At 41.5% G+C, this 26,346-nt stretch overlaps 1 protein-coding gene across 2 annotated transcripts in view; it reads right to left on the bottom strand.

Annotated features, from left to right (window-relative positions):
- Window positions 1-26,346, bottom strand: part of DENND1B (DENN domain containing 1B) — a 1,047,500-nt gene that overhangs the window by 927,300 nt on the left and 93,854 nt on the right. The window lies entirely within an intron of this gene.

Here is a 26,346-nt window from a genome sequence, read left to right as displayed (position 1 = left end):
ACATTATATTAATGGTAAATCCAAGCTCTAATGAAGGAGAGTCGGAATGGCTATTATATTTGATGTTAATATTTGGAATTACTATTGTATTTAATTGCGGCTTGTTTCCTAAACAATCAGAGAAAGCAGATTGACGCAAGCTTAAAAAATATAATTGTAGCGATTTTTAATAACTGCTCGCGATTTGTGCTCCCATTAATATCTTACGCTACATGATCATGTTATTTGTTTATTCTTCCCAAGCGACGATTACAAGTATAGAACAAATGAGCACTGCAACTGCTGTACAGAATAAATGGCATATTTCACTCGAACCCGATTTTTCACAAAGTGAATATGAGGTTCACAGTTCTGCTATACAAGGCTCGTGTTTTCATTAAGCGTTCAGGCTGGTAAAATGTTAAATATTTATGATAACTGCCTAAGCATTTTCCTCCCGCATGACCCTGCTCCTCGGCCATTTCGATTTCCTCCGAGATGTTAGAAGACTCCGGCATTATTATTATACCATATAGATCAGTCGCAGAAGTCCCACAGCAGCATGTGCTCGCTGAACGCGCGCCCCACCTCCAAGCATTATGGATTCTCCCATCCTCCATCTGCTGCGCCTGACCTGCGCGCCATGCTGTGTTTTGAAGACGGTCACTTCCTTATGCTTGTCTCAGCTGCGATTGGTGGAGAAAATCAAGTGCAAAAGCTGAAAAGACTCGCTGGTGAAGCAGGAGCAGCAACTCTCTGGGAACTTGGTCTTCAATGAGGAAAATGAAGAGGGCAAATATGAGCTGACGTTTCTTGCCGTTCTACTGTGGGGCATTATGTTTGGGGAAAACGTATCAGGATTTCAATAATTTGCTCCCAGGGTTTGGTCATGGTGACAGACCGAAACGGATTTCATTTGTAGTTCAGTATAGAGAGCAATGACATTCTCATACAACACCCTTGATAGCAATTTAAAGCTTCCACAAGTGAACCACACGCGGAAGAGCCGATATATATATATATATATATATATATATATATATATACGCATTTTAGAAGGTTTTGACACAATATACTAAATGCAAGGTCGCCTCCAACATGAGACAATATGTCCCTGCACAGGTAGGTAAGAAATGTGCATGTGAGTGCCGAATAATCTAGTCCTTTCAAGCCATGTGTGAGCAGAGTTTATTATTATTTGCATTTTTGTATGCATTATTTTACTTCATCATGGGATAGCACTACACACAGCCAAAGGCCATGTTAAGTGGGTCCTGCGACACTCTGCCCTCAAAGCCTGTTGCACGTGGCTGAAAGCTTTGATCAGCATATTCTTGGGACAAAGTTTCTGTGCACAGCATGACCAAAGGTCATATTGTGTGCTCATAGCCCACTGCACAGAGACAAAGGCTTGAGCAACGTCTCTCAAGATGCGACACTGGGTACAGGGTGTGGCCAAAGGTCATGCCATGTAACGCTCCCAGTATCTACTTCGTATTGCACTGGTGTGCACAGCGTGTTCTTAATTTTGACAGGGCCTAGAGGTCAGTGCCAGAGACTCCTGGGTATGGCCAAAGGTTGAGACCACTGGATTTTAGAAACGGGGGGTTGGGGTTGAGAGCCTTCAGTTCAGTCAGTGGTGGTTATAATAGAGAAGCCTGCATTTAAGTTTTTAAGAAAACTTACAGACATACAGATTATTGCCGTTTGGCCTGTATATTATGTCAGCACACGTGTAGGAGAAGTATGCCGTTCCTCAGTGCCTACAGCACATGGCTGCAACCCCGCCCCCCAAAACCACATGGTCTTAAGATCTGCTTTCACTCGACTCTCCCCATTGGCCAAGGAGACCTTCAGTTCGCACTTTTCCTTTTGGCCATACCACTGCGTCTCGGCAGAAAGAGTATTGAGGGCCTGACTGAGAACCCCACTCTTTCTACCACCTTCCCCACCTGTTCTCTTGAACTTGGGCTCAATTGGCTCTTTTTATGGAAAGAGAACAGGTAGCCTTTAATTATTTAGTCAAACTGCACTCTTTTTCTACATTTCTTTTTATTGACTAATATTCCTAATTATCCCATGTGAGTGCAGCGCCACCGGAATCAATATTACCTATTGATGTACTACAATATGTCTTGTATATGACATCTGGTAATATTTTTGGCATTCTTTAGTTTACACAGCCCCTGTCTGCACTGTCTCCAGCGTCGTTGGTTAAGGCTGACTGCACATACCTCCCTTCCCTGGGCTTTACTTTTTTTATTAAATATATATTTTTTATGATTATTGGAAACATATAAAGGGAAAAAAATCACAATTAAAATATCACAATTTAACACACTGGGCTGTAAATGTATCAAAGCCTTAAATAATATTATAAGGCATACACAGGTATGGCAACAAGACGTTGATCTGCGTGAAATACAGAGACCAACCCCTGAGAAAATGGTACAAGAACCATTTCTATGACTTTCAACGTAGCTAGGCAGATTAGCAATCTCACAAGGTTTTACTTAAGCTTTCCTCCGTGGGTAGCGAACCATGGTGTCCAGATAAAGGGCAGAGAGGTGAAGGGCACCTTCTTGTGACATATTCTATGTTTGTGGCTGTTAAGGAGTGAAAGAGCCAAAAGCCACAAACCCTGCTCGTGTTGCCCCTCATCCTCCCTTAATAGTCTACCCAGTATTCTCCCTTTCTCATTAACCCAAAACATTTCTGTGGATACCTCCACTATTGTTTCTATGTGGAAGCTATGGTGCACTTCCTTTGGGTGCCTTCAACTGCGGACGGCATTGGCTAGTACTCTGTGGTCCTCGTGTGAACTCTATACAGCATTTATTCTGACAGCCTGAAACAGGTGTACGTCAGTGGGTCCCTCCTCTACCATTCCTAGGTAGCACCTAAAAAGTATTAGCATTAAGGTATTTATTCTGCGCATTGCTGTGGGTTATTCCTCATCACTCCTCAATGAACTAAGATCATTACAGCTGTATTCAGTGTCACTCGCCTTTCACTCTAGGGAAGTATATCAAGTTTCTACTATGACTGCTTACATTCAGTGCATGCTGTGAGCTGCTCTATTTTTGTGTGAACACTATAGTGACCTGTTCGATCAGGGAAAGCAAAGAGTTAATGTAAAATGTGTGTATTCTTTCTTTCTACTTCACTTATTCACATGCCTAGGCAGTGGCCTAAGACAAAAGTGGATACCCACCCGTGACACCAACATGCGTCGCTACAGCACAGTTCAACACTTTGCACCATGCACTGCCTATAGTGTGCCAACTTTTTTGCTTCTGTGTGTCTGGGTCTTATCAAGGGTACGAAGTGCTTTATATGTACAATAAAACTCAGGTCTTCTGTACTGTTCTGATGATGTAATCTGTGATCATGAGAATTGCACTGGGGTGAGTTATGGTTTGGTACCTCCCCACAAATACCAAACCATAGCCACCAAAAAGAATATTTCTTTATTTTTTTAAATGAAGAATAGTAACCATAACGTCCTCTCAACTTACGTTTTTAGGGAATATTAGTGCACATACAGACCCAGAAACAAATGCACGAATTACTTCTGAGAAATTAATGTACGTACAAATGAATGGATTTCATTTTAAAATCAAATATCTTAAAGTGCTGAGTGAACACTTGAGAATGCCTGTGATAAATTACAAGAGTTCTTCAGGTAACTACAGAGGAGGAGAATATGTGCTCAAGATTTGCTCTTGTTTAGTGGGGAACATGTAGTATATATAAACATATATGTATGTATAAACATATATAAATATATATACTTTTGGGAACTCCCTCTTTATTAGCCCTCGCTTGTCAGAAAAAGAAAATATATATGTTTGAAACTTTTCAACTGAAAGTTTGACTCTACAGGGAGTGCAGAATTATTAGGCAAGTTGTATTTTTGAAGATTAATTTTATTATTGAACAACAACCATGTTCTCAATGAACCCAAAAAACTAATTAATATCAAAGCTGAATATTTTTGGAAGTAGTTTTTAGTTTGTTTTTAGTTTTAGCTATGTTAGGGGGATATCTGTGTGTGCAGGTGACTATTACTGTGCATAATTATTAGGCAACTTAACAAAAAAAAAATATATACCCATTTCAATTATTTATTATTACCAGTGAAACCAATATAACATCTCAACATTCACAAATATACATTTCTGACATTCAAAAACAAAACAAAAACAAATCAGTGACCAATATAGCCACCTTTCTTTGCAAGGACACTCAAAAGCCTGCCATCCATGGATTCTGTCAGTGTTTTGATCTGTTCACCATCAACATTGCGTGCAGCAGCAACCACAGCCTCCCAGACACTGTTCAGAGAGGTGTACTGTTTTCCCTCCTTGTAAATCTCACATTTGATGATGGACCACAGGTTCTCAATGGGGTTCAGATCAGGTGAACAAGGAGGCCATGTCGTTAGATTTCCTTCTTTTATACCCTTTCTTGCCAGCCACGCTGTGGAGTACTTGGACGCGTGTGATGAAGCATTGTCCTGCATGAAAACCATGTTTTTCTTGAAGGATGCAGACTTCTTCCTGTACCACTGCTTGAAGAAGGTGTCTTCCAGGAACTGGCAGTAGGACTGGGAGTTGAGCTTGACTCCATCCTCAACCCGAAAAGGCCCCACAAGCTCATCTTTGATGATACCAGCCCAAACCAGTACTCCACCTCCACCTTGCTGGCGTCTGAGTCGGACTGGAGCTCTCTGCCCTTTACCAATCCAGCCACGGGCCCATCCATCTGGCCCATCAAGACTCACTCTCATTTCATCAGTCCATAAAACCTTAGAAAAATCAGTCTTGAGATATTTCTTGGCCCAGTCTTGACGTTTCAGCTTGTGTGTCTTGTTCAGTGGTGGTCGTCTTTCAGCCTTTCTTACCTTGGCCATGTCTCTGAGTATTGCACACCTTGTGCTTTTGGGCACTCCAGTGATGTTGCAGCTCTGAAATATGGGCAAACTGGTGGCAAGTGGCATCGTGGCAGCTGCACGCTTGACTTTTCTCAGTTCATGGGCAGTTATTTTGCGCCTTGGTTTTTCCACACGCTTCTTGCGACCCTGTTGACTATTTTGAATGAAACGCTTGATTGTTCGATGATCACGCTTCAGAAGCTTTGCAATTTTAAGAGTGCTGCATCCCTCTGCAAGATATCTCACTATTTTTGACTTTTCTGAGCCTGTCAAGTCCTTCTTTTGACCCATTTTGCCAAAGGAAAGGAAGTTGCCTAATAATTATGCACACCTGATATAGGGTGTTGATGTCATTAGACCACACCCCTTCTCATTACAGAGATGCACATCACCTAATATGCTTAATTGGTAGTAGGCTTTCGAGCCTATACAGCTTGGAGTAAGACAACATGCATAAAGAGGATGATGTGGTCAAATTACTCATTTGCCTAATAATTCTGCACTCCCTGTATAACCACTGAGGTACTGTTGCTGCCTCTGTTATATAAAGAAGGTGTCGTGTTGATTTAAATTTAATTATGGATAAACTTTTATTGCATGACCTGTCTACACAAGCTAAAATATTTGAAAAGTAGTCATCCTAGAATTTAATAAAATGTAATAACAACGGACCGCTCAATTAACCAAGCTCTTTGCAATTTGTGACTGGACCATAATAAACCAAGCATTCAATTTTAACTCTGTCGTCCTGACAAATAATGGCCTATGACAGCATTACGAATGCCTGTACTTTGGCCTTTCTCATACACCAGTTGTTAATTATGAGGCCAATGAAAGATTCTACAAGGTGTACGTTCTTCAACATGTAGGTTGGATAGGTGTCTTCTTGGGACTCCTTTTGAATCCTGGCTAAAGTTCATTTTAATAAAGACAGGCAGAACTCCCTTCATTCAGAAGAGTTAAAATTTTAACCAAGCAGGACTAATGGGTGAGAATTGAATTGAAAACACCTTGACCGAGAAAGCAATTTCTTTTCTTCGCACTTCCGTGAAGCTGTGGTGATCACTGAAATCGAACCATCAATGGCAAGGGGATATTTGTCCCAAGGGTCTCTCACAAGACTGGGACTCGTAGAAAAAACACAAAGCCTGCTATTGCACAGATGTTCAACCTCAGTCCTCTTTGACAGAGAGAGGACACCTGCAAATCAATATGTTGACATTTTATACATACCAATCTTTAAAAGTCAACTAGAAAGTTTGAGTAAGAAGAAAGCACGAAGAATGGGTCAATAGGTTGCTTGTAAAATTGCTATGTTTCTTCCACTGCAAGATATACCTTTTAATCAGCAGCCAGTCTCCATGGATCCGACACTGTATCTGTAACACCATGGACCTCACACTTTGTGTAGAGAGGCGGCGCAGGCCACATGGGAACAGACACCTGCTGTAGAAATATGACCTGGGAGCCTTCTTTAAAAGGAGCTTCCCACTGTTTGTTCGTTCCTTCATTTAAAGTTGGCTTGTAAATAGTCTAGCTACGTCTGTGCTCAATGTATTCAGAAAACTGCTTAGTTACAGGGGTTTTGCTCATTTTGAAGGAAAGATTGATTACAGCTACCTCCACCTTTGTAATACTCATAGCAAACGTTCACAGGATCTTGAAAATCCTTACGAAATCGCAGAATATAACAGTAAACCATAGACAATCCGAACTCAGCCATTTGTTAACAAAAGGCATTTGCAGCGCGTTAAAAACCCAAAATGAATCTCAGGCAATTTATGCACTATACAAAGTCACTAAATCGCTCTCATTTCTTTTTATTTTTACCTTTTATTTTTCTTCATTAGCAATCACGATTTCAGAGAGAGAATTGAAAAATATGTTTGGAGAATGGAAAAATATTATGTATAATCAAGTCCAAAACTTAACTCTCCCACTATATGCAGGTCAGCCACTGCTATTTTTAATAATCTGCCCAGAAAAAAATACAATCTAACTATTAAGACCATGAATGAGCACTTGAGTCTCTTTGCATCATGTGGCAGACTGGGTCAAAATTGCTTTAATTGAGTTTTCAATGACCTACGTCGATGGGTAACACTGTATAATGGGCATATTTTACACCGGGGGTCCTAAGTGACATCAAACAGACCATGAGAGCAAAGCTCGAGTTGTCTATGATGTCACTCCGACCTCTGGTGAAAACTCTCACTGTCATTCAATTTTACCAGGTGCGGCCCGTCCTTTAGGGGGGAAGGGCCACACCCCCCACCTTTTGCACCTCATGAAGAGTGTCTGTCAGGCTGAACAAAGGTCAGCCTGACTTGACTCTCTTCATGTTCAGGTCAGGCAGCCAGGAGCAGACATGCACGATTTGCGCAGACTCCTGGCTGCTAGAGCTGAACTTTGCTGGGCTGAGGAGGTCACAGCTTCTATAGGCGTGACATCCTCTGCTCAGCAAAGGTGCCTTGAGGCCCTCCCCTGGGTGACAAGGAAAGCATCATCCATTGACTTCGACCTGGGCGCTTCAGGTTTAAGCCCTGAAGCGCCCAGGTCGAGTGTCAATCAGTGACACTTCGTCACAGTCTCTGGTGTGGAGTCAGCAGTCTCAAGACCCCATCCCACTCTGTGACGAGGCTGGGACTGCTGCCTTCCCTCATTGGCTGACCTAAGGACAGCCAATGAGGGAAGGCAGCAGTCCCAACCCTCCTGGGACCTCCGAGGCTGAAAAGGGGGGGAAGGGGTAGGGGGGGTCTGTGTGTGTTATCTTTTAAAATGAATGTTTGGTGCATGCGTGCATGTTTGAATGTTATGAGTGTTAAAGGATGTGCGTGCGTGTGTGTGTGTGTGTGAAAGAATGAGTGTGTGCGTGTGATCTTTTAAAATGAATGTTTGGTGCGTGCATGCATGTTTGAATGTTATGAGTGTTGTTAATGGATGTGCGTGTGTGTGTGTGTGTAAGAATGAGTGTGTGTGTGCTTCCCACCCGCCCCCCTTCCTTTTAAAGCTGCCGTCCGCCACTGAATTTTACTCATCTACTTTTACACAGTGGCAACCACCAAAGTGTATTTATGGTTCAAGATAACTTTTGTTTGAAAAAGCAATTTTTCTTTTGCTATAACTCGGGAGGCCATTAACCAATTTTTGCAATATCTGTTTTTTACCTTTTGCATGTAGCTAAGATCGTGCACACTAATTTTCGTGCAGCTCCATGCACAGGAAATAAAGTTAGGGTTGGGTCAAAAAAGATGTTTTCCCATGTCTGATATGTTACGAAATTTGCTACTGCATTGATTTAAGCCAAACTTGGCAAAAAAGTGGAACTTTAGTATAAAAATAAAAAAAATCTGATTTCCATGGTTTGGTGTCAATCTGTTCAGTAGTTTCTGAGAAATTAGAGTTTAATAAGTGATGACTGGGTTCCAAAGGATAAACACGTTTGTAAATTGTGGCTCTTTGGTCCAGTCTGCTCACGGACCCAAATTTTAAAATAAGCCCTTCCCCCCTTTAGCTTATTCTCCTCTCATTCACTTCAGGACTGTGGACTCCTGCCTGGTGTCCGCAAACCTGAAGATTGACTGGCTCACTATAATAGAAACATTTCCAGGCACTGGAGTCCATGGGCTGGGTTTGTGGACCCCAGACCAGATTTGGGTTTGTGAAGCTAGTCCCATAGCCAACAACTCACATAAAGCAAAATAAGAACAAACAAAATAAAAACAAACAAAATAAAAAGGGGGCACAGAGCTGGACAAAGGATATTGTCAAAGGACAGGCCCTGCAGATAACCTTTCCAGTGCACAGTTCAAGATCATGCCTAGTGGAGGATGGCTTCACGTGGAAGTTAAATGCAGTGCTTCTGTCCAAAGGCCATGCATACTGGGGTCAGCTCTTAATGGGGCCAAAGTGCCGGATCTGACTGTTTGTCAGGTCTTGCTGCCAACCATTGCTTTGAACTAGAACCGAACATGTGCAGCCAAGGTGTGTTGCCCATGTAGGTTGGACGAAGGGGTGAACAAAATGAGTGAAGTTGTGCAGTCCTACCTTTAGAGCTGTGCTCACCTTGCTTGTGTGTGCCACTTGTGAGGCAAAACCATGCATGATGTTGTTTATTCCTGAGATCGTTTTGCATACAAGGTCCTGCACCATATGTTACTTCTTAGGTTCCTGCAGCTTGTCATGGGATGGCCCTTGCCATTTTTCCTCCGGTTTAGACCAGGTCTATTGTTCAAGTCCCACACACAAGGTTCACTTGGAAAAATTATCCTTTGCACTGCACAGCGACCCAGCTCAGCCATTCATTGCGATTTCCAAAGTATAAACATGGCACCTCACAATAGATAAACTACACTGGACACTAGCACATGCTGAGTGAAGGCTGGCGGTAGCATGCATAGTGAACTTGATCCAATTGAAAATACAGGGATCCATTTTGAAGAACAAGATAACCTCATCTGTTACGTTCTTGATTAAGGGTAGAAAGATGTTACACATAACCAGAGGATTTACTACCCAATAACAAGTCATTCAGTTAAAAGGCAAGACAGGCATCATAGAATAGAGAGTACATAAGAGACAACTAAACACAGCAAGTGATCCTGCTGTAACACAGATGCAAAAGAAAATGGGCAATATTCCAACAAGACTGGTCAAGAAGTAGGCCAGAATACCTACACGTTGCTGAGAAATGAGGGCACTGAACTGTTGGATTTAATCTTCCATTGGATTCTGGGAGCATTGGACTTGGAAGATAAAGGAGACAATGGATCAACCTAATCAAAAAGAATCAGAATAGACATCTAAGAGGCCAAAGCAAAAGAAGCCCTGGTACTAAAGAAGTACAACATTGGACTTTCATTGATCTAGCATTGACAACTGAAACATGTAAATATGTATTTTTTTTTTTTTTAAACATGTCCCGGTGAGGTTTTACATGTTTTATTTCAAAGAGAGAACTGACGGCTGCTTCCTGGAACAATAAAGAATGCCTTTTGTAGGGTGCTAATAGGACGTGCACTCCAGAGATACAACTCTGAGCCATTTCCTACAGAGCGGAAGAGAAAGTGAAGTGGACCTTCAATATCATAGAGGAGTCATCATTCAGAGAGTTAGTGTAGGATTAATAGATGATTCTCGATAACTACACAGAGACCCATAAGAATATTAAGTAAACGGTTTTGCTTGATTCTCCCAATCGGTCACATTTTCATCATTATGGTCATGAGGTCACCCTTTGGCAACCATTCCAAGATCTCACTTTCCATCTAATTCTACTCATTGTATGATGTTTGAAGGAGGTCCTTTGAAGAGACCACTTGTCTCCTGTTGCTGCACAATGACATATTGTTGTATTTTATTACCTGGATAAAACATGTAATGGAGGGCCATGCAAACGTTTTCAGATTTTAGCTGCAGCATTACTCACCTTGCATTCACTACGGATTTTCGATATTATTTTTTTGCTGCAAAGAGGGAATTTTTGTACGTTATAATAATGCACATATTGAGGCTAAGTTATTTTGTAATGTTTTGTGTGGCCCTGGTGTCTCCTACGACCCTTCCAGCAAATTCACAATGATTAAGTTGACACTTTCTGTGTTTGTCTTTTGGTACCATACATAGGAGGGGCTTTTCCATTTTGTTTTTCTCAGGTATGCCATTGCAAGGCCTGTGTGTGCAGTTTCACTGCCACTTCAACTTGGCATTTAAAAGTACTTGCCTAGCTTAAACCTCCCCTTTCTCTACACATAAGTGACCTCTAATGTGTTCCCTAGGTAAACCCTAGAGCAGGGTGCTGTGTGGGTAAAAGGAAGGACATGTACCTGTGTAGTTTACATGTCCTGGTAGTGTAAAACTCCTAAATTCGTTTTTACACTGCTGTGAGGCCTGCTAACATTGGGGCTCCCCTCATACAGTATTGAAGTGGTAGCTGCTGATCTGAAAGAAGTAGGAAGGTCATATTTAGTATGGCCAGAATGGTAATACAAAATCCTGCTGACTGGTGAAATTGGATTTAATATTACTATTCTAGAAATGCCACTTTTAGAAAGTGAGCATTTCTTTGCACTTAAATCTTTCTGTGCCTTACAATCCACGTCTGGCTGAGTTTAGTTGACAGCTCCTTGTGCATTCACTCAGACACACCCCAAACACAGGGTACTCAGCCTCACTTGCATACATCTACATTTTGAATGGGTCTTCCTAGGCTGGGAGGGTGGAGGGCCTGCCCTCACACAAAGGACTGCCACACCCCCTACTGGGACCATAGCAGACAGGATTGAACTGAAAGGGGACCTGGTGCACTTCTAAGCCACTCTTTGAAGTCTCCCCCACTTCAAAGGCACATTTGGGTATAGAACAGGGCCTCTGCCCTACCACCTCAGACACTTGCTGGAGAAGAAACCTGAACCAGAACCTGCATCTTGCCAAGAAGAACTGCCTGGCTGCCCAAAGGACTCACCTGACTGCTTTCTACAAAGGACTGCTGCCTTGCTGTTGGCCTGCTGCCTTGCTGTTGGCCTGCTGCCTTGCTGAACTCTTGCCTTGCTGCAGAAGTGCTCTCCAAGGGCTTGGATAGAGCTTGCCTCCTGTTTCCTGAAGTCTCAGGACCAAAAAGACTTCTTTCTTTCAACTGGACTCCTTGTGCGGCGAAAAAGTTGACGCACAGCTTGCTCAGCGGTGAAAAAGTCACTGCACTCCGACCCGGGACGCCGCCGCTCGACTTCGCAAGGAAAAGATCGACGCGGCGCCTGCGGTGCGACCGGAACTTTGACGCACGGCCCACCTGGACAACGCTGCCCGACTTCCAGAGAGGAAATCGACGCAGCACCTGCCGTGAGGGAGAAAAGTCCACGCACAGCCCACCGGAACGACGCACAGCCAGACAACAAGCCCAGGATTCCACGCACAGACCCTGGGGCAGCTGAAAACCCCGCGACCCACAGAGGAGACTGTCTGTGCACCGGAAATCGACGCAACATCTTCCCGCATGAAAAATAACGACGCAAGTCCGTGTGTGAAGGGGTGAAACTGACGCACACACCTTTTTCCACACATCTCCTCCTCTGCGGAGATTTTTCACTCCAAACCAGGTACTTTGTGCTTGAAAGAGACTTTGTTTGCTTTTTAAAGACTTAAGACACTTCATATCACTTTTCAGTGATATCTCTACAATTTCTTATTGCATCTTTTATCGTTTTGACCTGCAAATATCTAGATAAATATTATATATTTTTTCCAAACACTGTGTGGCGTATTTTTGTGGTGCTATATTGTGTTATTGTATGATTTATTGCACAAATTCTTTACATATTGCCTTCTAAGTTAAGCCTGACTGCTCAGTGCCAAGCTACCAGAGGGTGAGCACAGGATAATTTGGATTGTGTGTGACTCACCCTGACTAGAGTGAGGGTCCTTGCTTGGACAGGGGGGTATCCTGACTGCCAACAAAAGACCCCATTTCTAACAGTGGGGACTAAGCATCATGATGTTTTAGAAAGGGCAATCAGTAGAAGCGAAATAAAGGGATCCAAATTCTGTAGGAGGGAGGGTGTACCAAGGTCAACACTAGAAGTTTTTATCAATCTCAAAACCAAACAATCTATTGAGACACAAGCACCAACATGTTTGTTCACATGGCTTTAGTGGCTATACTGTACAAGAAAGTCACAAGAAAAAACTCTTAAGTTATTAAAACATCAATATTAATTTTGAAAGCCTAACAAGAGAATTAAAGTTCTACATCCAAACTACTGCAGTATAACCAGGCATTTAAAACAGAGGAACATTGGCACTTATTCTACCTTGGCCCTTTTTATGACGGGGACTTATCAGAAGATTGGCAACTGGTTGCAAATGATAAGAACACATAAATCCAGATATGAACCGTTATTCTGTTTACCAAAAGAAGCAAGGACTAAATATCTTAAGTGTATGGTTCCTTCTATGAAACCTTCAACGTGAAGTTTTGCCTGAGCTGCAATATTCTTTTCCTTGCAGTGTGTTTGTGTGATCCCAGAGTTAGTGAAAGGCATATTATGTATTAGAGACAGTGAGGTCTGAAAAGATCCTTTAGCAAGGATGAGAGGTGCTAACGAACTAAGAAGAAAAGACTCTTGTTCGTGTATCAGGAGCAGGGAGGCACTCAAGGTAATCCTGAAGTTTAAACCATGGGATATGGGAGACTTAAGGGAAGTACCAAATTTCAATTGTGAAGAGATGGAAAACTACTGATGTTGATGACAAGAATTTCTGGAGGGTTCTGTGAGCTTAACTGGCATTCACACTGTTAGTCGAGAGCAGATTCCATTTAGACTGTGAGGGGTACAAACCTCTCTACCTTTATTCTTTTTGTGTCGCTTTATGCTATGCAACACCTCTCTTGAAGAATGTCTACACAAGTCTCCACTATGCTGACACCTTCATATTTTTGCCGAATTTACTAGGGTTTCCTGACTAGTTTTGGCTTAAATTTAGATTACTGTAGGGGTATCCATGTTTAAACAGGAGGATTAAAACTTGTACATAGATCATCAGATTCTATTTTTTATCTTTTGTATTGCTTCAAATGAGATTCTTGTATGCCTTATGCAATTTAACCTAATTTGACGCTATGATTCACCTTTAGTGATTCTGTGCTTATTTAGCATGTGTTTTTAGATTTGTTTACATTAGCTAGCTCTAAATTTGTAATAAATCCCATTTAACTTTATTTTCGTCTTTTGGTCCGCAAATGTATGACTTAAAGGGTTACACTGTAAATTGCATTGTGAAATTGAACTAACTCTCCTTTACTACTCAGGCATTCTAAAAGGATCTATTCAAGGAGTAAACGTAAGAACAAGGGCCTAGTGCTCGAGTACCAACCCATAAAAAACTATACTCATCTAATATCTCCACATCAGGATGTCTGTCAGTACATGTGCGTTTTGCATGCAGTATAAATATACTATGCACCATATTTGCTGTTGCATAATAGAGGATAGAGCAAAGAGACATTGTTACATAAATGTTGTGAAAAAAAAATTATCAGAGCAAAAATTGTGAAAATGGATTATACCACTTTGCAAAAAATATATTATGCATGCAATTGTCGGATAGGGTTTAATATAGAAAACACTGCTGATAAATGTTTTAAAAAACCATGGAACAAATGTATTTGGCTTTGGTTTGTGTTTACTTAATAAGAAATAGAAATAGTTGACTTTATCTAAAAGGTAGCCCCTATGTTACTCATTTCAAAGTTGAAGATGGATTTCCTCAATTCTTCTGAGAAACACAGCAAAAGTAGTGCAGCATCAGGCTGCTACATGTTTACTGCTAGTGTTAAAATCTTTCTCTACCATGGACTGCAGAAAGTATGCTTACTTAATTTTCCCCTTAAACTAATTGTAAAATGGTACAAGATGGCTGCTCTGTTTTATTACGACAGTAAACACATTTCACACTGTGTGCCTCAATTTCAATGTTTTTACTCCCAAGCTCTGCAAACGAAGCCTTCATTGTCTCTATTCACACAAACAGAACTAGAGCAGGCAGGAAAAGTACAAACTTCACTCAAACCAGAGACTCCGGGATCATTATACTGGAATATGCTGGCCATGTCCACACAAAGGAGGATCGAACACTGAACCTGCAACAGTATGGAACCTCCTCCACGTGACAGCACCCATGCTACTTGGTATTCAATCTATGCATCCCTTAAGTGTGTGCTTTGATCTCAGATGGGCCCAGTATGTATTTCCACAAGGTGTTTGGTGACATGGAAAAATCATAACTTGTATCTATCTAGTACTTTAAGGGGCGGAGTCTTCCTGGGTCTTAGGTCCAGCAGTAATTAAAAACAGACTTTGAAAAGGGGTCCTCAATGCGCCCTATATTCATGGCCTTAACTTTACATGCAAAAACAATCACTGATTTTGCAACAATTAAAGTGGGAAATGCTAAGGAAATACGTGTCGGTGATATCGTTTCTTGTTTAGATGTACTTAATCTTATATTCTTCAAGAGTGTTTGCTTTTTCCAAAAGTTGTGTTTCTATGCAGCATACTACCCTGGTGAAATGCATTATTTGAGGTGAGGCGCCTCTAGGTGTGTGTAGAGGGCCACAAGTGAGAGCTCTGAGGCTGAAGGCAGTGCTAGCTCCTCACCATGCTTGTCAGTGGGCCAAAACATTGTTCTGTATATATTCTCATCCAATCCTCTGCAGAGCATACAGAGCAATTGGTCATGTGCGTCCATTGCAACTGCAATTATATGTGAATGTGTGTGAAGGAGATACATAGCTGTCAAAATATTGACACCATGAAAGTAAAAGAAAATTCAGTGCCTACAAATGACTTGGTGTGTTTGTAGGGTAGTGAAGTGAAAAATATAGGGAAGTACATTCAGAGTGAAAAGAAGGTGGCGAATAGGAAAGGAGAGGTATGAAGCTAGTGGTTTTCCGACAGATGTGGTGGGCCAGAGGGTGTACATGTCTAACAGTCTACAGAAGGAAAGTGGTGTGAAGGAAAGAATGGGAGTGACTGAGGCACTCCGAAGAACACTATCCCTTCCACAGATCTCAGTCTCATATTTTCAAAATTGAAACATTTTCAATATTATTGAAAACACAATCATTGTTGATGTTTATCTTAAACAGATTACAACCATTGGCAAAGCAAACAGACCTGCATGTTTTCTATGCATGCCAGTTTTTGTTCTGGTAGATGCCATGACAGAAATCTCAGAAAGGCACCAAGATACTGGTTGGGTGACATGCTCCAGAAAGCACAGACTTTTAGTTTAAAACGTTCAAGCCAAGCGCTTAAATATACAGACCGCTACTCTTAGACAGGATTCCTAGTTATATTCTTGGGACACACCCCTTTCCATCCCACTAAAAACTCTCCTTATATCTAATTGTTCCTGCATACCAGCAATCACAGCAGCATTTATTACAACCCAATCTAATAGCACCCAACTTTCTGACCTCAGCAGGATGTGCAGCTATGATCGCCAACAGTATTTGAACTTGTAATCACCGGATCACGTCAGCAAGTGAATGAGTCTCACCTGTCCTAGAATAACTACATTGTGCGCGCGCGTGCGTATGTGTGTTCAGATCTGCGAAGATTCCACTTCTCTTTTGCACTCATTGGTCAAGTGACCAATCAGTACAGCGGAGGTGGGGCAGAAAACTAAAAAGAACGTTCACAATGTCCAAACATGCAGGTAAAGAAAGGCTCGTCAGCATTAGTTACCGGAATGTTTTTCATCAACGTGAACCTCACTCCACAACAAAAGACTAAGGATGCACGATAAAACAGGTTCCCGTGGGCCAAAAATGTACCCAAGGCAATTCGTTCTGAAGATGTTTACTTGAGTAACGCCTACATGCAGAAAAGCACAAGGTATAAATTGGCTTCTGAAGCTCACAAATGTCTATAGGAGCGAGATGTCAGTGGCACTGCATTTTTCCTGTATGACATACATCAGTTAGAGTGAACAACATCTATGAACCCTTTGTTTCAAAGTAAATCCCAGAGTTATACCTTACCGTGCTCTGCAAACCTACCTTGCGGTAGTAACACTGAGTGTAGCAAAAGAAGGGACTTTGTTTTAATAATATATGGAAAGTGAGATGTTCGTTGCAGATTTTTAAACCAAGTGGTGCCACAGCGGGAGACCGTCAGGCATTTCAATATAGCTTTTTTGTTAAGCAGCAAATGAGCATTAGATCCGCTTTCGCAGACTTAGTGAGATATAAAGTGACCGACAGAAACAGAGGAAAAGGAGGACGATAGAAAGAGGTAGGGGACAGGAAGAGTCGGAAAAGCAATGTTTTACGGTACACTACATACTGTTCGTGGTCTTAATAATAATGTTTGTGGCACATATTTCATTTAGGGAGATAATGTAAATACGAAACACTACACCGACAATACCGAAGAAGCAAAAGCGACGCCGCGCTACAACCGCCAAACCACAGAGACACGCCCGCTTTTGATGTTTTGGATAAGTCACGCTCATTGGTGTAGCAAAGGTACGACGGGCCCTACAACAGGCAAGGAAATGCCCTTCTCTACTGCGTCCTAGTTTGGGAGTAAAACAGCATGGCTATAATAGGGTTCATGGGGCCGCTCACACACCAGGGCACTGGAGCCAGGTTGCAATAATTGTAGGTCCATTTGAGAGGCCTTCATCACTTAACATGCACTTGGGTTTAGGAGCAGCACTTTCGTCACTTCCCCTTTTTGCACTGTGTGTGGTTGAAAGCCAGAACGCGAAATAGGGGCAGATACTGACATCCATAGCAACCGTTCCTGGCCCCGTTTGGCAATGGCTTTAAAGTTCAAAGGTAGGCAAAAACACACAACAATCATTAACATTAACACAGGGCTGCCATAGATGAAGTGACGCTACTGGCGAAAGAGGGGGTGGGAAGGCAGACCCATTTCAACAGGAGGAAGTGTAGCATTAGGGAGGCCAGAGGAGACCGAAGCTGCAGACCCTTTTGCCAGAAAAGTGATGTGCTTTTTCTTATGTCTTATGGCCATCAGATGGCATGTACTATTTAGAAAGCACAATATCTTCTCCACTCTCCTAGCAAAATGAACCAGACTAACATCGTAATCCAGATTCGACACGTCATTCCTTTAGCTGGCAGCACCAGGTGGACTGTTAGAGCAATTACAGATCACCAATCCTGTAAGGCCTTTTGGATAGTCTCTGGAGGTTGGTGAGTTTGGGATACACTTGCAAATTAAAATATAGCTAGCTAAACAAGAAAATACTGCACATGGATATTTGTATGCCACTTTACTTCTCTGGCCTGACCTCCTGTTTTTAGCCACGAAAAATAAAGGTCGCTTTTAGAACACCTTCCAGCACTTGCGCTTTAATGGTGATGCTGCCATCTTTTACCTAGAATCAACGCAACTATCTAAAGTGGAGCTTTTGCTCCCTGTTAGTGCTTTTGAGCTTCAAAGCAGGAGCGCAAGAAGTCTGAAAGCTTAGGTTTTGTACTTTCGGGCTCTCACTTGCTCTACTACACGACGTGTAACCACTCCTGCCAGTCATCGGCTTAACCCGCCTTTGACCACAATAGTGACAGTCATGGAAGACGTTTTTCGTCTCTGCCGTCCCCCCTACTTCGCTGGATCTCCGACTTGAGAGTCAAGGGTTAAACTGCTGACCCCCTCATCACCCCTCCCCTCAAAGCTTTTCATTTCCACGGCGTTCTGAGGCCGGATTAGCGCCCCCACCCCTCCTCTTTAACAAAAGCCACGTCTTTGTACTGGTGGTTTGGGCATGGCGCCCTGGGCGTCAGGGGAAGCTCCCCATTCACAACACCTAGATTGTGGGGCCCTCCAGAGCCAGCCTCCACGAGTCTAGACGTCCCCTCCACCAGCCAGCAAGCAGAGGAGAAAATCCCATCATGCACTCAAGTGAAAACTCACAATGGTACCCTGCAGTGAGCCTGATGAAGATGTTATTCCAACATATGGTAAAACTTCCCATTGTTTAATAAAGATAAGAGAAGGACTTCTTTAAAGCGCAGCCTTAAAGAGGCGCGGGCAAGGAGTTACTTGTGGTTTAATAAATTCATGCATATTCCTGTACCATAAACCCCGTTTACACAACTGACTATTCAAAGCAAAAAAAGATTATGAACACATTTAAATTTTAGATTTTACAGAAATCCCAGTATATTACAAAACCAATCATAAAACTGAAGAAAAAAAACGTGTAAAAAGTTTGGGATAACCACATTTTCTTACCTTTGAATGAAGTACAGCACATTGGAAATATAAGAGACACGTGTATGGGGGTCTCACATGGAAGAGTACATACACCCCAGATTCCAGTTAGATGCACTGGAACTGCTCACACGAGACCACAGTAGGCTCATGATTGTATTAGATTTTCCGCGCTGGGACTGGTGAGCAGTACCAATAGACTAACTGCTGAGTAGTATGATAGCCATCTGCCAGATCTTCAGGTTAGAAATGACGATATATTATTACAGACAGTCAAACCTCTGGGAAATTACGTGAAAATATAGGAAAATATTTTCCAATTTACCCAGGGAGAGGAAAAAAACATCTGTGTGGAAAAGTAACACAGAAAATATTTCAATAAACTACATCTATCTGCAGGGGCTGTATTGATTTATTTTTAGCACCCCTGATTGTAATATGGAGGATGTGTATCTACTTGCGTACCTCTCCTCGGTCTCTCTTAGAGAGTCTTGGTCTGCTTTACACCACATTTCATCAGTCTATTTGTATAAATAGGCCGCAAGGTCAGTGCATTCACACTCTTGGGCTCAGCACTATCACCATCTTTTCCAGTATGACACCCAGTAGCAGAGGAAAGAGGATAACCTCCACCAGAGGACTGAATGAAAAGAGTTGCCAGTCTCCTTGCAAATATCTACTGTTGTACATAGCAGAACTCAACCTAAAACTCAGCCGAGCTGTCATTAAAATAAAGCTCAACCTAACAGTTGATACAGCAGGCACACCTCTTTGTCATGACTATGTCTCCTAACTATCTGATGTTTTTGTATACTTTAATTCTGTCAAAAATGTGCACAAAATTCATAATTTGTATAAAATCTCTAAAATCCCAGGTGAGTTAAGAAATGTACTCATTCTTCATCAAATTATGCACTATAGATTTTGATAGTTTTATGGTCTCCACAAACTAAGTGACGTTCCCAAAATGCAATCCTTGGTGTCTGTCACTATAGCTTAATGTTGAATTTCTCTATGTCCAGGGCCAGTTCATTCATAACGTTACCTAAGTATGAAGCCACCAGTAGGGATAACTAAAGAGTGCAGCAATGTCAACACAGATGCTTTACTTTATTAAACCCAAGCAGTCCTACACCCTATAATCCATTACAGTAGATATTGACCTTTCACCTCTTAACTCTTCCCGCTCATACAGATGCAGAAGGGAGATACAAGGGGACATTATGAAAAATAATAACCTTAAAACGATAAGTTTGTACAGAATTCAGAACAGCTGTCTACAATTTAGACGTCATTTGCTATCTCAGGCTGCCCTCTGTGTTTACTGAATCATTGGCTATCCTTGGAAAACATGCATATTCCGGAGAAGGATCGGTCTTATTTTCATGCTTTGTTGCCTATATGCAAATAATGTATTACTGTAATGTCAATGCTCTATTCAAGCACTGTTTGAATGAGTTTGTTTTAATAGAGTCCACCACTGGTAGTATGTGTGTAAGCCTCAAAGTCAGATTATGCCAGATGATTTGACAACACACGAATCTCCAGATTTCAAGTAGGAATGACAACAGGAAGACTAACTGAGCATGATATTCCTCACCTACTTCTGTACTGTATACTACACTAACATGTTTGAGTGCCTTAGGTAAAATGGCCACCAGTAGCTTTGAGTCGCTCTTGTGAAGTGTATGAAGAGTGCTGGCAGACTGGTGATGAGATATAAATTACATAAACTATATACACTATAAATCACAGACTATGCTTGTAGGTCCTCATAATCTGATATTAAGACAGCGTAGAGTCATCAAATGAGCCCTTGATGCCTGTAACCTTGTAGCCTGAAAATTGAAACATTTCTCTGATCATGGTATATGTTCGATTCAATATCATATCTGAGCTTATACTTCAACATCTTGGTAATAACTTTTGTACTGTTGTTACTGAAGCATAGAAGTTATGAAAAGATCCTGTGGACCCAATATTTTGTGAGTACATAGATGTAGCAACTATACCTTGAGGTGTACAATTCTGTATTAGCCTGTACATTTGACAAATGTAACAGATGCATCCGGAAAGGACAATTGTATCTGTTATTTTAGCTACTGCTAGCTTATCCCAGTTTCTTAGCATTGGCTATGTGAACTGCCAAGTAGTGATAACCATTCTTAGGTTTAGTACTCACAATGAATGTGAGACATTCACATTTCATATTGTTTTAAAAATTGATCTTGGCTTTCCTATAGAGGCCTTTCCAACCTTTATATACAAATGATATTAAAAGTTACGTACTTGGGGACATCACTGATCAAAAAAAAGGATGTAAAACTCGTGAATGACATCACTGAGCTAACAATTTATACCGATTTTCCACATCTATTTGTGGAAAGTATAATTACATGCTTAGTTTAAAGTTCATTACTCACTCCCCTCCATGCCATTCATGTATGGGGCAATACTGGTCATAGGTTGTGATAGTGCTTCCCTGCAGTCAGAACCTGGTGCACATGGCTAACATTGATAGTTGTTTTAATCAGGAGGCAGGTGGGACTGGATGGAGAGTGGCTGCTGGCCAATACATGCATGTAGATTTCAAGAGGCATGGCCAAAGGCCAATGGGCATGGCCAAGGAGTCGGAGGCAAGACAAAAGACATGGCCAAAGGCCACGCCCAGGGCACAGATTCAGTTAGGAATGGTAAAATGGTGTGCCAAGTGGGCTTAGTGGGAAGGAGCATGGGCACCAAACACACATGTGTATATTTAAGGCATGAGCTACATTATATCATAAATGCCTGGACCTGCAACTGGACGTGTAACTGAACCTGCCTGAGCCATTCTGGCCTCTACTGGAGTGAGTTCCTGATCCCAAAGAGGTGTCTCCCCATGTACTTGACCCTTGGCTGGCTGACCATTTTGCCCCTTTGTTCAAGGAAACTGGTTTCCATGATGAGGATTTCACAAATTGTCAGGGATCGGCAAATTATCAGCCATCTTTTGGGGAATAACTTTTGGGGTCTGCAGTCATCAATGGGCATCCTGCTTCGGTATCTATACATTTTTAATATGACACTACAGAAAAAATACCGAACAGATTTACTTTTACAATTTTGCACCCCATGACAAAACCGCCTATGGGAATAAAAAGCTACCCCTGACCAACAGGGACACAACTAAAATTATTATTATTTTTTAAATTGGAATGTAATTTTTTTTAACATTATGTGCAGATTCTTCAAGTCGGAAGGTGTTACTTTTGGACTTTCCCACTACATGTTAACTCAATGCACCTGTGCTAATGTTCGGTTTTTATTATTTTCCCACTTCCACTTCACCAACAGTGTTATTGAACAGAAAGGTAAGCAGGTTTTTGCGGGGACTGTTGGCGCACACACTTTTGTACACACATTATCTGTTTATATATCAGTGTCCAGACCCAAACGTATGTTGGACGTGCTCTTAACAGAGAACCTTAACAGAGAACAGTGCAACAATCCAATGATTGTACTCCAGTTATGAAATAAATAAGGCACACATCTTCAGTTTTTTTCTCTTGTGTTCGTTCAGTAAGTTGGACTTCTTTATTCTCTGTTGCCAATTCAATTCCAGTATTGTTTTCACTCCAGCCCACTTCTGCTTCAGCCAACTCGTGTTTCGTCAGGGTAGTAACCATATGACTTCCTCAGGGCTTGGCACTATATCGTTGTGAGTATTCAATGATACTTCCGTGAGTATCTCGTGTTCCTAAATTCGTTCTTCAAAAAGTTCCATAAGCTTCAAAAATCTACTTGTGACCACTAACAATCTGTAACTTTCTCCACTCTTCACCTTATAGTCACGTTCCGTTGCTGCCCTCTTGTGTTCGTCTCCGTATGTACGCGAGCACGCTGCCCATTATCTTATGAAGAATGATATAGCGCCAAGCCTTGAGGAAGTCATAGGGTTACTACCCAGACGAAACACGTGTTGGTTGAAGCAGAAGTGGGTTGGGGTGGAAACAATATTACCACTGGAATTGAATTGACAACAGAGAATAAATAAGTCCAACTTGCTGAACGAACACAAGAGAAAAAGATCGAAGACGTGTGCCTTATTTATTTCGTCACTTCACCAACAACCAATGCGGTTCACATCAGTCCTGGCTACAATGCCACCTTCCTTAGGTCATGGTGTCCCCTCTCCAAACTATTGTCGCAGGATTTCTATGATAGCGGCCTAAACCTGCATCACTTTTTGTTCATCTTCTGAGATAAGAATGTCTGTGTCATGCCTGGTCTAGTGTATGAAGCTCATTTTATTGCTAAAGCAGAACGTCTTCATTCTTGTAAAGTAAAATGGTTTTGTAGTATTAGGAATCAACAACAAACACTCAGTCTTTGATTTTAGTCATGCTCATAACGAAGAGGCTGGTAAAGTTTGAATCAGGTTCATGTGGAAAACACCATATATCCATTAAACGCATCTCTAGGACTGCTTATTTGCCTGTGTTTTCAGGTGTCAGTACATTCTACAGTTACACAGCTCTGTGGTCAGAGACAGTATGTTGAAGTTATGTTAGAAGAATTGAATGTAGGAGTTATCAAAAACATCATGAAAACAAGAAAGCTCTGTCTTGGAAATAGTTTTGAACAGCTGTTTTCATGTGTTAGGATCTTAAAGTTCAAAGTACTTGATGCATAAACACAGATTCTGCATGGAAAGGAAATAACACATATTAATTCTATTGTTTAAAAAATAAAATAAACCTGGGGCTTACCATGTGCTCCTGGAAGGAACCTTAGGCACACTTTGTATAGAAATACAGGTTGCATCAGATGCGGCTGAGAACGTATTATATTTTTAATCTTCATGCATTTTTCACAATGGAATTTATTACAAGACCGGAGGCTACCATTATGCAATAATCCTTTTATTGCTGCCCTAACACGTGGCGCTTTAGAGAACATCAAATACATCATAAACAAAGCACTGTAGATTGGAATTTTAAATGCAATATGAGTGCATAACACATAAGCATATTCCTCTTTTATTAGCTGCTCCTGAAGAAGATAAGTACTATATGACCTTTTTCATCCTTTGTTTTTGCCTTGCTTAAATGTTATTTTAATTATTTGTTGACACTACTTACGTTTACAGGTAGGTACATCTTCACACCCCTCCAATTTATAGTCGTTTTTTCCCATTAATTGTTTTTTGGTAGTTTTTCATATCTGAATAAATATAACGTAAGTCAAATCCTTTGTTGATGGCCTATGGTAGCATGGCCTGTTGAGAGTTTTTTAAATGGTTTGACTGCCCCTCGGGGGACCGCAGCATCTTTTGAAGGGCGTGTGCTTCCAGTGTGATCGGCCAACCTTGCAGCCTTTGCAGTCGTGCTCCTTCCCTGTTTGGGAGAGTGCATCTGCCTGCAGCGGTGGCCCGTTGCAAACACGGGCTTCAGACATATCACTCCCCTCATAGGATCACATCAGTTTATTTTTTCTCTCTGCGGCCGAGTCCTCAGTAAAACCTGAAGCAGGACTCTGCCTTTTTTGATTACCAGATATAATTTGGCGGCCATTTTCGTTTGGGCATTTTAGCCTTTCTTTTAATTTGTTTGGCATCTTGTGAGTGTTACCATGGTAACGCAACTTGTAGCAGTTACCTTTTTTTCAAAATGATGCGCAGAGGCAGCAGCTAATTTGCTAGATACTGATCTATATAAAAAAAAAAAAGAGGAGAGAAAGAAGGGGGAAGTTTTAAAGGTCTTTCTATAAACATTTTAAAATAACTTATATAGCCTGTGGCTGAGGAATCCTCTTCTCAGGTAACCTCTGTTCCTTCCCTCAATGAGGGCATCCTTAAAAACTATTTTGATAAAGAGCCCAAATCTATCCTAAAGGAAGCTGTAGAAGCGATCTTCACCAAAAGGAAGAGAGGTTCTCCATCTGAGGAGGATTTTTTCTCTTTTTCTGAAGAGACTCCTATTGTCATTAAGAAAGGGGGTAAGGTTAAAAAAAAAAAAATCAAAACATTTGACAATGGAGATGCCTAGAGTTGAAAAAGACCCCTCAGACAGGGTAGCCTAAGCCCTACAAAAGGCCATGGTGTCCAAAGCGGCACAATTAGCAGGAGGGACTAGGTTGGCACAATGGATTTAGGTGTCCCTCGCTGAACAAGTGGAACGAGTGGCCTTCATGGCAAATAAAAATGGCTTTTATTCCCGCAATACAGATAGCATTGATTTAATGTATGACATCGATTTAGAACAAGTGGACAAATATACTTTTGATCCACAAGATATTTTGGAAACTGATTTCCTTGATGAGGATTTGGAACAGCCTTCGACATCAATGGCAATCAAAGACCCATCAGGTGCAGGTATGTTCAATTCCCCGCTAATTCCTCACCCAAGGGGGTCAAACTGGTGGACTATGGACCATGTTGCCTCCATCATTATATTTTGGATTCTTGAGCCTCTTGACAAGGAGACTCGTAATTTGGTGAGGGCATAGTGCCTTAGACTTTTTTTGGATAATAAATCAGGAATAACTCCTAACCTGGATCTGGAAATAATGACCTTACTTTTTAAATCAGGAAAATATCTGAGAAAAGGGCTAGAACATTGCCTTAAGTAATGCCCGGATAGAGATTTGGACATCCTGGGTCCACTCTCTTTGCCTCCATAGGCTGAGGAAGCCAGCTTTATGTAAGTCCAAGTGGATGTTGAGCTACTCAGGGGTTGGAGCCAGCGGGCATTATGCCTGCTTGGTAATGCTAATGCTGGATTTATAGCCAAAAGAAAAAGAGTAATCCTTATGAGGATAAATCCTAAGCTAGGTGATTTAGCAAACAAAGAAACTTCAGGTGACCCGAATGGCTTACTTTTTGGGGAACATTAGGCAACTATATGTCACTATTTACTGCCTTTAGCAAAGACCAGGATAATATGCACTGCATGGTCAACAATAGAGATTTTGGAATGGCTGACAAGAGGGGACTGGCTGTCAGCCATGTGGTGCAAAGGTCCCAATATAATTACCAAGATCAATGAGACTACGGAAGAACTAGCCAATCCAACTTTGGCTTCTTCCCTCAGAGAGGCTGAGCCTCTCGCTCCGGTGGCAGCAGGGGAAAATCTCAAGGAGCTGGGGATCAACGTATGAGTCAACTCTTGACTTGGGGAAGACTACAATCCTTTGCTCAGAAGTGGTTAGCCATAACAAATGACTCCTAGATGTTGTAAACCATGAAAGACTTCAGAACAAAATTTTGGGATACTCCTTTCCAAAGTTGCCAACCAATAGAGTTATCATTAGACCAAGAGCAAATGACATTAGAAGATACAGAAGTTACACTAATGTTACAAAAAGGGGTAATCAGCAAAGTTCTAGAGTCAGAGATGGGTTTTAGAAGTATGGTTTGCCTAGTCAAGAAAAAAGACAAAGATTAGCAATTAGTAATAAATCTAAAGAAAGTAAACACATTATTGGTGTACAGGCATTTCAAGATAGAGGCAATCCATCTTTTACTAGACATTTTACAACACAGAGACTGGATATTGAAGTTGGATCTGAAAGATGCATACTTCACAATCCCTATGGATGCAAGTTCTCCGATGTTTTTACAATCGAGATGGAGAGGCATTTTATACAAGTTCTCCTGCCTTCCCTTTGGTCTATCATCAACCCTTGATGCTACAACAAGTCGATGTG

Source organism: Pleurodeles waltl, chromosome 4_2, assembly GCF_031143425.1.
Source record: "Pleurodeles waltl isolate 20211129_DDA chromosome 4_2, aPleWal1.hap1.20221129, whole genome shotgun sequence".
Lineage (NCBI taxonomy): Eukaryota > Metazoa > Chordata > Amphibia > Caudata > Salamandridae > Pleurodeles > Pleurodeles waltl.
Note: the sequence above shows the minus strand (reverse complement) of the source record. Positions and strands in the feature narration are given on the sequence as shown.